The sequence below is a fragment of the Heptranchias perlo genome, unplaced genomic scaffold (genome assembly GCF_035084215.1).
Source record: "Heptranchias perlo isolate sHepPer1 unplaced genomic scaffold, sHepPer1.hap1 HAP1_SCAFFOLD_43, whole genome shotgun sequence".
Lineage (NCBI taxonomy): Eukaryota > Metazoa > Chordata > Chondrichthyes > Hexanchiformes > Hexanchidae > Heptranchias > Heptranchias perlo.
This window is the reverse complement of record NW_027139442.1, coordinates 11,353,678-11,365,739: the sequence shown is the minus strand read 5'-3', so window position 1 is coordinate 11,365,739 and position 12,062 is coordinate 11,353,678.

Genomic DNA, 12,062 nt, shown 5'->3' with positions numbered 1-12,062 from the left:
CCAGAATGCTCCCTCCTTATTGGCGCTGGATTTGTTTCTATTTGTCGCCGCTCCCAGGAGATTACATGTTTCCCGGAGGAGGGGCGGGTGGTGTAGTTGAGAAGTGTCTGGTCACGATGCTCCAGGCATGTGGGGCAGGATTGATGAACCAACTGGTCTTTTCATGACCATCATGTCCGTCTGTAACGCCAGCTCGTCATGGTTTTTTCAGTGAAGTGATCTTTAAACACAAAACCACACCTGGGGCAATTCCTGCGACCGTCGATAGTGAAATGAGACTCAATGATCTCCGCGCCTCACCATGCCCTCCTCTGAAGCTCAGGGACTCGAAATATTCTTTCAGGCCTCTGCTACAATGTCCCTGAGCATTTCTAGCCCCGTCCAACCGTAAGCAAAGTGACTGATAACGGAAGCGTTCGAAAAATGTGCCCTGAAATCGGAAGGATGGTTACAGCACAGCCAAAGGAGGCTCTCCCTCTCTCCCAGCATTTCTTCTCGACGCCCCCTTTCTCATTTTTCTGAGTGCCGAGGCCTGGTTTCTTCCGTTCACCCACAATTATATCAGATCCGCAAACGTCATGTTTAATTGTCTGTTTGGAGCAGAAAAGGAGATGAATTGAAGCCCAGATAAACCTTGTGTGCCCTCATAAATTGAAGGCAATAAGTTCTTCGTTGGCAATCGCTGCTACATGGGGGTGTAGTTCAGTTGAAGAGCGAGGTCTTGGGTTCAATTCTCAGCATTTCCAAACATATTTTTTCACCAGTATTATCCACAGAAAGGCGAATCTTGATTTCGGAGTGCCGCGGATTCCAACCTCTGAGGCTCCACAAGCATTAAATTTCCCCTGAGCAGGACTTCATCTCACGGTCTCCTCAGCACCTCAGCTCAAAGCAGCCGCCGACTGTTCGGAATGTGTTACGGTGCAATGTCCAGCGAGCAGTCCGAAGAACGGGAACCTGAAACAGAAATAATGGTCAGCACAGTCCAAGGAGACTCTACCCCCTCTCCCAGAATTTCTTCTCAATGCTCCCTTTCTCATTTATCTGAGTGGCGAGACCTGGTTTCTTCTGTTCAACTACATCTGAATCAGGTCTGCAAACCTCAGGTATAGTTGTCGCCTATGATTAAAGAAGGAGATGCTTTTCAGCCCAGTAAATCCTCGGGTGCCCTTAGGAAAGTGAGGCACTCAGTCCTTCTACACTTGGTTAGAGGTCCTTATTATCTGCTGATGTAGCTCAGTGATAGACCGCATGCTTCGCGTGTATGAGGTCTCAGGATCTATGCCCAAGCCCTTAATCCGGCCAGTCAGCGGCTGCGATGAGCTGAGCTGCTCACGGGACCGTGAGATGAAGGCCTGCTCCGGAACAATTGAATGTTTGTCTCCGAAGTTGTAACGCGCTTCCTTCTCGAAGCACGCTTCGTCTTTCTGTGGGATATTCTGGTGAAAAAACAATTTTAGAGGTTTTAGGTATGTGAACCCAGAAATATATACACGCAAACGATTGAGCTACAACCCCGATTTCAATAGACCTATAACCAAGGGTAGAAGGACTGAGTGTTTACTGTCTTAAGACCACGCAATGATTTACTGGGCTTAAAATCATCTCCTCTTGTGCTTCAAGCAGACAACAGCCACATAATCCTGCAGCGGACGACTGGGCGGAACTAGAAATTCTCAGAAACATTGTAGCAGAGGCCTGCAAGAATATTTCGAGCCCTTGAGCTTCAGAGGAGAATAACGTGAGACACAGAGACATTGAGACTCGTTTCACCAAAGACAGACGCAGGGCATGCCCCAGTTGTGTGTTTGTGTGAAGATCGCTTCATTGAAAACACCTTGACGAGGTGGAGATGTGGACGAACAAATGGAAATGACGGGTAGTAAAAGACCAGCTTGTCCATCAGGCCTGCCCCTCACTCGTGATTGCTGGAGCATCATTACCTCTCCCCGACCGCACCCTTGTAATCTCCTGGGAGAGAAAAAGATCCTGAGTAAAATCCGGGGCCTTTAAGGGATAGAATACAGTGGAAAATTCCACCCCCCCCCCCCCCGACCCACTCAGTTTATCGAAACCAGTCCAGGAGATCACATGGATTGTACATACACTAACTGTAAATCCTCTTACCTTTTATATATTGTGACCTCTGCCCCAGCGAAAAACTGATCCAGCTCCATGGAGAAGGCAGACAGAGAGTCAACATCGACCGCACCAGCCAGCAACGCATTCCAGGTGCTCACTACTCACTGGGAAAAGATGAACCGCCTAACGTCCAGCCTATTGCTACCTCCTCGCAGTCTAAACTCTTGTCCCAGGTCCTCCCCAATCTGTCAAAGTGGAATAATCTCTGACTGGCTCCGTAATCCAGCCCTGGGTTCGGAACCATTGATACGCTCTTCCATTGAATGCTATCGTGTGCCGAGCATTCGGTTTTCCTTGACGTAACGGAAGTCTTGCCTCTCCTTGTGTTTGAAGGTGAGGCGAATCCAAGAGGATCTTTTCACAATTGTATCCAAAATTCGAAACATAAATAGTGAGGAGGATAGTAGCAGCCTCCAGGAGAACATAGACAGACTGACAAAAAGGGCAGAGACATGGCAGGTGCAACTTAATGCGGATGACTGCGAATTGATGCACTTTAGGAGGAACTACGTGCAGAGGCAGTAGAATCTAAATGGTACTATTTTGTGGGGGCGGAAGAGCTGAGGGACCTGGAGCTGCATATTTATGGATCTTTGAAGGTGACAGGGCAAGTTGATGAGGCGGTTAAGAAAGCTGAAGGGACACGTGGCTTTGTAAATAGGAACATTGAATAAAATGCAAGGAATTCACCCTGAACCTTTACAAATCACTGGTTAGGCCTCAGCTGGAGTATGGTGTTACAATTCTGGGCACCAAACTTTATGAAGGATGTCAAGGCCTTGGAGAGGGTACACAGGAGGTTTACCAGGACGATACCAGGGATGAGGACTCAGTTATGTGGAGAGATTGGAGAATCTGGAATTGTTCTCCTTACAGCAGCGAGGGTTAAGGCGAGACCGAATACGGATATTCAAAACAATGAGTGGTTTTGGTAGAGCAAACAGTGATAAACTGTTTCCACTGGCAAGTGGGTCGGCAACCAAAGGTCAGAGAATTGAAATAATTGTCAAAAGAACTCGAGGGAAAATGAGGAAAAATGTTTTGTCATCCTCGCTGGTAAAAACAAGCTGCTGGAACTTTTCACTCTCTCTCCTTTCCCTCTCTCTCTTTCCCATGGTTCAAACAAACTGATGCTGCAGCATCTGATCTTTACGACAGTTTCCCTCAGACTTTCAAGGCCCAGCTCGGCAGCCGCCTTAAATTTAACCTCATCCCTTATCTCGGCGAAAGTACATCGCCTCAGTTAAGCTTCGAAAAAATCTGAAGCAAAAATTAAACCTTCCTAACTTGCTCAATCTTCCCAGAATGCAGTCTTGAACAGTCAAGTCTAATCGTTCTGTGTTCCATCGTGTGTTCAACTAAACTCTGCTCCTTTAGCAAGTCAAATATTCAGATTGAAAAGTCCAAAATTCTTCACGGGGTAATCATATATTTAATCGAGTGTTGAATACCGAGCCTGAGCTCGTATCAGGCCTCGTTGTGGGGAAAAACCTGGGCAACAGTGACCACGATATTATAAGGTTCCAATAGGTTGATGGAACCAAAGGTACTGAAAATTTACAACTCATTCCAGATTACATTATGGCAAAGTTCACTAAAATGGCTGAAGATTTAGAACACGTTAATTGGCTAAAACTACTGGCTAGTGATAAAAGCGATGTAGAATATAAATGTGTTTTTTTAAAAACAAGATTAAAAATGTGGAAGACAAATATTTGCCCAAAGTCTAAAACGGAAGTGTGGTAAGAAAAGGTGGCTGACCAGACACGGACAAAGAGAAGGTTCACTAGATTAATTCCCATGTCACTGTTCCTCAAAACCAGAGGATACAGTAATTCGCTATTACTCTATCACTGATCCTCATAACCAGAGGATACAGTAATTCTCTATTACTCTATCACTGATCCTCAAAACCAGAGGATACAGTAATTCTCTATTACTCTATCACTGATCCTCACAACCAGACGATACAGTAATTCTCTATTCCTCTATCACTGATCCTCATAACCAGAGGATACATTAATTCTCTATTACTCCATCACTGATCCTCACAACCAGACGATACAGTCATTCTGTATTACTCTATCACTGATCCTCATAACCAGAGGATACATTAATTCTCTATTACTCTATCACTGATCCTCGCAACCAGAGGATACATTAATTCCCTATTACTCTATCACAAATCCTCACAACTATAGGATACAGTAACTCTCTATTACTCGATCAAAAGCCTCCATCATTAAAATTTAAGTGTCCTCTTTACTATTTCCGTAGACATAATCCCGGTATTTCAAATCTGTTCTGTTAAAGTTTCCCTTCCCTGGCCTCATTCGAGAGAATTTACATTGTGCTCTCTGTGGCATCAATGTTGTTTCTATAATGGGACGTCAAAACTGGACACTTTGTTCTGGAACTACGGGCTTTATCCAAATATAGCTACATCATAGTCATCAGCCCGAGAGAGCAGTAACATCGATTATAACCAAAGAGAAAAAGACAAATAGCTAATAATCTTCATCCTCGTCACTGCAACTGGTCTCATCTTAGATAGAGGACTCCCTAATGGCTTCCTCCCTAGTCCTCACAGTTCTACAAACCTTTTTCAATGCGATGTTTGTCGATAAACGAGTTATGTTGTTCGAACAAAACAGTGTCCACGAGTAGTTACCAATGTTAATTTATATCAATAGATCCGTCTATTATATACATCTCTCTCTGGTACAAGAATATTAGCACAGAAATTACTTTTGCTCATACAGTGGATAACTAATGAACACATTCCAATGAAAGTCAACAACAACTCGTATTCACAGTCCGCCTTTAATGTAATAAAGATTCCCAAAGTGCTTCACGGAGGAGTGGGTAAAAACGGTCACTAAAGGAATAAGAAGAATATAAGAGCAAGGAGGTAATGATGGAGCTGTATAAAACACTGGTTAGGCCACAGCTGGAGTACTGTGTGCAGTTCTGGTCGCCACACTACAGGAAGGATGTGATCGCTTTGGAGAGGGTGCAGAGGAGATTCACCAGGATGTTACCAGGGCTGGAGCGCTTCAGCTATGAAGAGAGACTGGGAAGATTGGGTTTGTTTTCCTTGGAGCAGAGGAGGCTGAGGGGGGACATGATTGAGGTGTACAAAATTATGAGGGGCACAGATAGGATGGATACTAAGGAGCTTTTTCCCTTCTTTGAGGGTTCTATAACAAGGGGACATAGATTCAAGGTAAAAGGCGGGAGGTTTAGAGGGGATTTGAGAAAGAACTTTTTTACCCAGAGGGTGGTTGGAGTCTGGAACTCACTGCCTGAAAGGGTTGTGGAGGCAGGAACCCTCACAACATTCAAGAAGCATTTGGATGAGCACTTGAAATGCCATAGCATACAAGGCTACGGACCAAATGCTGGAATATGGGATTAGATTAGACAGGGCTTGATGGCCGGCGCGGACACGATGGGCCGAAGGGCCTCTATCCGTGCCGTATGACTCTATGACTCTATGACTCTGAGATATTAGAATGACTGGCGAAAACCTTGTTCAAGGAGTGGGTTTAAGGCGGGTGTAAAAGGAGGAGAAGCAAATAGAGAGACGGAGGGGATAAGGTTGGTTTACGAGAGTTTAGATGTCTGAGGGAATGGCCACCAATAGTGGGATGGAGAGAGCGGAGGATGGTGAAATATAACAATAACTAATTGCATTTAGAGAGCGGATTTAACATAGATAAATATCCAAAGCTGCCTTACTGAGGTATAATCAGACAAAAATGGACCTCCGGCCAAAGAAGGGGATATTTGAAGGGATAGTAAAATGTTGAAGCAAGAGAAGGTTTCCAATGCGAGGTCTGAAAGAAGGAAACAACTTTCCTTCATATAACGCCTTTCAAGACCTCACAACTTCCAAAAAGCTTTAGAATCAATGAAGTACATTGTGATATGTCGTCACTGTGGTTGTGTCGGAAACGCTCCAGCCAATTTGCACGCAGCAAGCTCCCACAAACTGCAATGAGATAAATGACCAGAAAACCGGTTTTAGGAATGTTGGTTGGGGGATAAATTTTGCCCAGGTCATCGGGGGAACTCCCCTGTTTGTTTTCGAATATTGCCGTGGGATCTTTTACATCTACCTGTGAGGGTAAATGGGCACTCGGTTTAACTTGTCCTATGAAAGTCAGCACCACAGACAGTACAATTCTCCCTCAGTACCACACTGCAGTGTCAGCCTAGATTATGTGTTCAAATCTCTGAGGTGGGACTTGAACTCAAAAACTTCTGACACAGAGGCGATATGGCTGCAACTGAGTAACGGCTGACACTTGAAATTAGGAGGGGGAGAAGGAGGGGCGTAAGGAAGGCATTCTGAAGCGTCGATACGGCAGAAGGCACTGCCGTCAAAAGTAGGTTAAATAGAATGCACAAGCGGTCAGAGGTGGAGGAGCTGATTGTTTGGGAGAGGCTGTGGGGCTGGAGGAGATTACAGAGATTGAAGGGCTGGGGTTCTGGTGGATTTAAGAGTAAGAAAGAATAAAAATAAAATGCAAGCTTAGGAGACTGGAAGCCAATGCACGTCATTAAGGAGTTGGGTGATTGGTGAGGGACTCATCAATCAAAAAGAGAAAGTTGAGGATCGACTTCTTGGCCAAGATGTCGAGATTGTGGGGTCAAAGACCATGACTTCACCATTTTCAACTGGATGAAATCGTGGCTCATCTAAAACAGAATATCGCTCTGAGAACACAAAGACATTGGAAGAGTGAAGAGAGGAGGTGGTTTTGTCAGCGTACATCTGAAAGCTGGTCCATGTCGGCGGACGATGTCACCAAAAGGCAGCATGTGGATGAGGAAGAGGAGGGAGCCAAGAATTGAACCTTTAGAGACATCAGATATAACAGTGATAGGGTGGGAAGAGAAGCTTCTTCTGGCTATGATCAGATAGATGAGTGGAACCAGGCGAGGGTAGTCACACCAAAAGAGCCCGGTGATCGATGAATCAGGCTGTACAGGTGGATATCCTGTAGGTGTTGTGGAGAGGGCAGAGATGGGGCGGGAATGGTCATGGAGGGATTTAATTTCCAGGATGGAAATTTTAAATGTTTGGCGATCGGGAACTGGGAGTCAGTGAGGTCTGTGAGACCGAGCAGAACCTGCTGCAGGCTGGAAAGTGGACGTGGGGTGTCCGGCGAGGAATGAACTGGAGGAATGGAGTCTGGAGTGGACAGAGGCATTGATGAGAGATTCAATGGCAATGGGCTGAGGAAGGAATGGAGGCGAGTGAGGTAAACACGGGGCCTTTGTTTCGGAGATCAAATCGGGTTATGAGTTCAGCTCGGGGTTACACGTCAGCAATTTTACTGGAGCCGTCAACCAATTTAAAATAAACGGTTAAACATCTGCAGTAAAATAACGGAGAGAGAAATGGCAATGAAGCTCATTCAGTGTCCGACCCCTAATATCACCCAGAGTCATTTCTCGGCTGCAATCCTCAACGTGCCTTTTAACTGTCCCCGTGTCAGGCACTCAAAATTCGTATTTCAACTGGGAAACTGCAGGAACAGAGTGAAACGGGTCTGCTTGTGTCCCTGGATTCAATGCACACGCGGAGAAATCGATAAAATTAATACATGAATGGGCAGGAGTGAACATGGTCAATACAATTATATGAAAACTAAATGAAGCCGGTCATTGTTGTTGGACCAGTCCTTTCTGAGGACAGCTTTTAACGTTATTCCTGAGAGAGGTCTCATTAAGAAAATGTCCTGAACTTTGATATTTTTTGATATATCCACGTCATTATTTCATTATTTACATTGTAGACAAAGCCGCTGACATAATGTGTTTGTTCAAGTGGCTGTAACTAATAGCAATGATCAGGGGTATAACTGTGTCAGTGAAGATTTATCCCCTGTATAAATCAGGCTTGTTGCAATGTACCAGCTCAGAGTGCCTGCTGGAGCTGCACTTTTCAGATCAGCAGAAGTCGCTGCTTTTCTCAGAAATGGGATATTCACTAATGTTTCAGGTAGAACGCATTTACTATCCTGTTCTTGCAGCCATTGGAGTTCCAGGTAAGACATTATCTCATCTATAAATATTGTAATTTGCTGTTAACTATGCTGCTGTACTTGATTAATTATTTTTTCTCCAGTCATGTTTTACACAGCTACCTGTTCTGTTCTATCAGTTGAATGATTGCACCCTTAAAGTCTCTGCTCTTTTGGTCTTGTAGCAGCTGCATTATATCTGTAATGAACATTGTATATCCAAACCTGGATTTGTTACTGGATTATTCACTGCACTGAATGTACTGTTGAAGAATGGTATGTCCTTAACTTCTTAACATTCGGTCTTGTAGAAGCTGCATTATCTCTGTTATGATCTTTACATATTCAAGCCTGTCATTTTTACTGGATTATTCAATGCACTGAATGTACTGTTGAAAAATGGTGTGTCCTTAATTTCTAAACGTTCGGTCGTGTAGCAATTGCATTACATCTGTTGTGAATTTGTCTTTCCAACCCTGGCATTGTTACTGGATTATTCTCTGTACTGAATGTATTGGAATCAGCTGTATGAGCTAAGAGCTGGTATCAGGCCATCAGGAGCTGCTCACAGTTTTATGTTGAGGAACTAACCTGTCCTGAATTTTTTTCATAAATGTGTTTTCAGTGATTGATAATGAGACAGCTCACGGTCTCAGTGTTACAAGGAGGCAGCGCAAATGGCCTTCCTCCACAATAACATGGTTCAGTTTAACTGGAATATCAATGTATTGATTGGTTATCACCGTTATAAAATGTTATTTCATTGTGTGTGCAACTGACGCAGCTCCAGAGGTCTGGCGACTGAACAGAGTTTGCGGCTGATTCTTTCACATCTCATTCCTTGCTTCACTCTTGATGAATTCATTGTAAAATGCAATGTTTTGAAATGTCTTGTCTCAGTTTGCACTTTATCTGTTGGAATCATGAGTCCTTCTGTTTATCTGTCGATAATAAGCAGAAGCGGTGATGTTGGCGTTTTATTAATTGAACAATGCCGCCATCTAACGCTGTACTTTGTAATTACAAGGGAAAGAATTTCTATTATTGTGAGGTGTGTCTGGAAGAGGCCTTCGATTCTGTTTATTCCATGCAGTGTAGATGAAGTGAACAGTGTAGGTGAACAGGTAGAGACTTGGATGATCTGTAGAAACATTAAACTATTCACAGAGGCCTCACCATTTAACAAACTGACACCAAGAATAGGGTCGTTGGAACACGGGGCTGGTGAAGAGAAAGCAGGCGCAGGATGTTAGGATTTACTCGGATGTGATAAGCGGCATTGATACAGAGTAGAGAGAGTGCGGACAGATAGAGAGGAGCGATAGAGAGGGAGGGGGAGAGAGAGAGTTGTATCGGTGTAAATAATTCATCGGAATCAGCTGCTGAAACTTCCAATACAATTATTCGAGGAAATGTGACTTGAAGGTGTCATTAGGATGTTGTCAGATTGTGAGAGTTTTATTGTACTCGCGTCTGGTGTGTTTATCACTATCAGGTCCTCAGTCTGTTTATGTGAATGCTCCATTTACTTTTTTACTGATTGAATATATAAACATAATTAAAATGTATTTAAAAAATAAAATCAATGATTTCTTCATCGCATTGAATTATTAGGATATTGCATTCTAAAAGCTATTTGTCAGCTGAATTCAATAAAGAGCCAGGCTAATTAAATTACTGCATTTTAATTTAAGTTTCATTGAATGTGCAAAGAAAATTTATCCACCACATTATGTACGCTGCTCCCTGACACCAATAATCACGAATATTAATGGTTGAATTTATTAATTAGATTGTATTACTGGGATCTATAGATTAGATTTCCTCTAACACTCTACTGCAGTCTCTCCCTGTGAATCCCAGCCTCTCCTCCCATTGCATTGAATTCTATGTCTCCTTATCCGTTGCTTCAGTTTATCCGCTTTCACAAACCATCTGCTGCTGACACCCCTCGAGCTCCGACATGCGCTTTTCTTTGTCTCCCTCCCAACATCACTCACTGGTTCAGTCTCCAGCTGCCACTTCCAAACTGATCCGAAGTCTAAAACTCAGGCAACTGACCTCGGTCTTTCCCGTCTTGTGCCAGCTCCTTTCCGCTCTCAAAACCAGCAGTACCTCCATCTGTCCCCTCACCTTCTCGACCATCATTCTCTTTCTCGTCCATCTGGAACCGAAGTCCGGATGTAATCGGCTCAGTGAAACCCCTTCTCCCTTGTGCACCGGCACTGCGCCCTCTCTCGGTTCTTCCAGTGGATCCGGTACTCAATTTATTCACTTTCTGCATCAAATTCCCAATTCCTTATTGATAATTGTGTTTAAAAACATTTTCTCTGCCCGAAAGCGTTACCCAGATGAGTGAATCAGTTTTCAACGTTTGATGCAGCAACAAAGCTGGAAATTTCACCCCAGATCTTCTCAAACTGCTGCTTTGGCTCCAGGTCTGATCAGTAATTTCTCTGCTTCCGTTTCTCTCTATTACAGTCAACTTGGTGGCGATTGTGATCCTGTCCCGAGGAAAGTGCGGACTCTCCAAATGTATCACTCGCTACCTGGTGGGAATGGCAGCGGCCGATCTCCTGGTCGTTCTCACTGATGTCATAATGGCGGGTATTGTTCACATTTATCTCCCAGTTTCATTTTTGACCATTACCCCCGTGTGCCGCCTCATTGCCACCCTGATTTTAGCAGCCACAGCTGCCTCTGTCTGGTTCACAGTGGTTTTCACCTTTGATCGATTTGTGGCCATTTGTTGTCAGAAGCTGAAAACAAAATATTGCACCGAGAAAACGGCGTATGCTGTTATCGGGGTTGTGAGTGCGCTGAGCTGTTTACTAAACGTTCCCTGGTACTTTGTATTTGACCCGGAATATATAATGGACAATGTACCCCGGGGTTGTGTCTGGAAACCGACCTTTTTCACTTCACCCGCATGGGCAGCGTTTGACTTGTTTAATCTTGTTTTAATGCCTTGTCTCCCATTCATTCTGATTTTGCTGTTCAATGTTCTCACCGCCAGGCACATTTTAGCGGCCAGTAGAGTCCGCAGGGGACTCCGGGGCCGCAGCAATGGAGAGAATCACAAGGATCCAGAGATGGAGAACCGAAGGAAATCCATCATTTTACTTTTCAGTATATCAGGCAGTTTTATATTGTTATGGAGCACAGAAGTTTTTTATGTTATCTCTCTGCATATAACCAACGCCCAGTACTATACGGCCAGTGATATGCAGTCAGCCGGATTCATGCTTCAACTTCTCAGTTCCTGCACCAACACGTGTATTTATGCTGTGACCCAGAATAAATTCAGACAGGAGCTGAAGAACGGGGTGAAATACCCACTGAATCTAATTGTTACATTAGTTAAATCATAGAAACGTCCAAAGACTTTCATCAGAAATTAAATATAAATTCTAATAGATAGATTTTCGCTTTTGTCGGTGGCATAAGACGGGCGGGAGCGGATCGGACGCCCTTTGTTCATCGTGCCTGATTTTACCATCCATTGACATCTATGAGTTCACTAAAGTAACTGATTTCAATCCAATACTTCAAATAAATTTGGAAATACCAGACGGGAATTATATTTTACCCAAACAAATACGGTGTTGTGAAATGATACAAGATGTGATTCTAACATGAAATGGTTTGCTGTTATTAGTCTGGAAATAAAATTATTTCAATATTAAATGTTTAATCCTGAGAAGAATCAAGTCAAATCATCTTTTTCGGTTGATGATTATTTCCCATCACACACACTGCCCGGTGGGATGGACTGAGGGTGAGCTGTCAGGTTCAGACAGCGTCCTGTTCATTGGGACATTTGTTTTGACCAGAACAGAATAATAATGGACCAACACCCGGACCGTTACTTACTGGTAAAATATT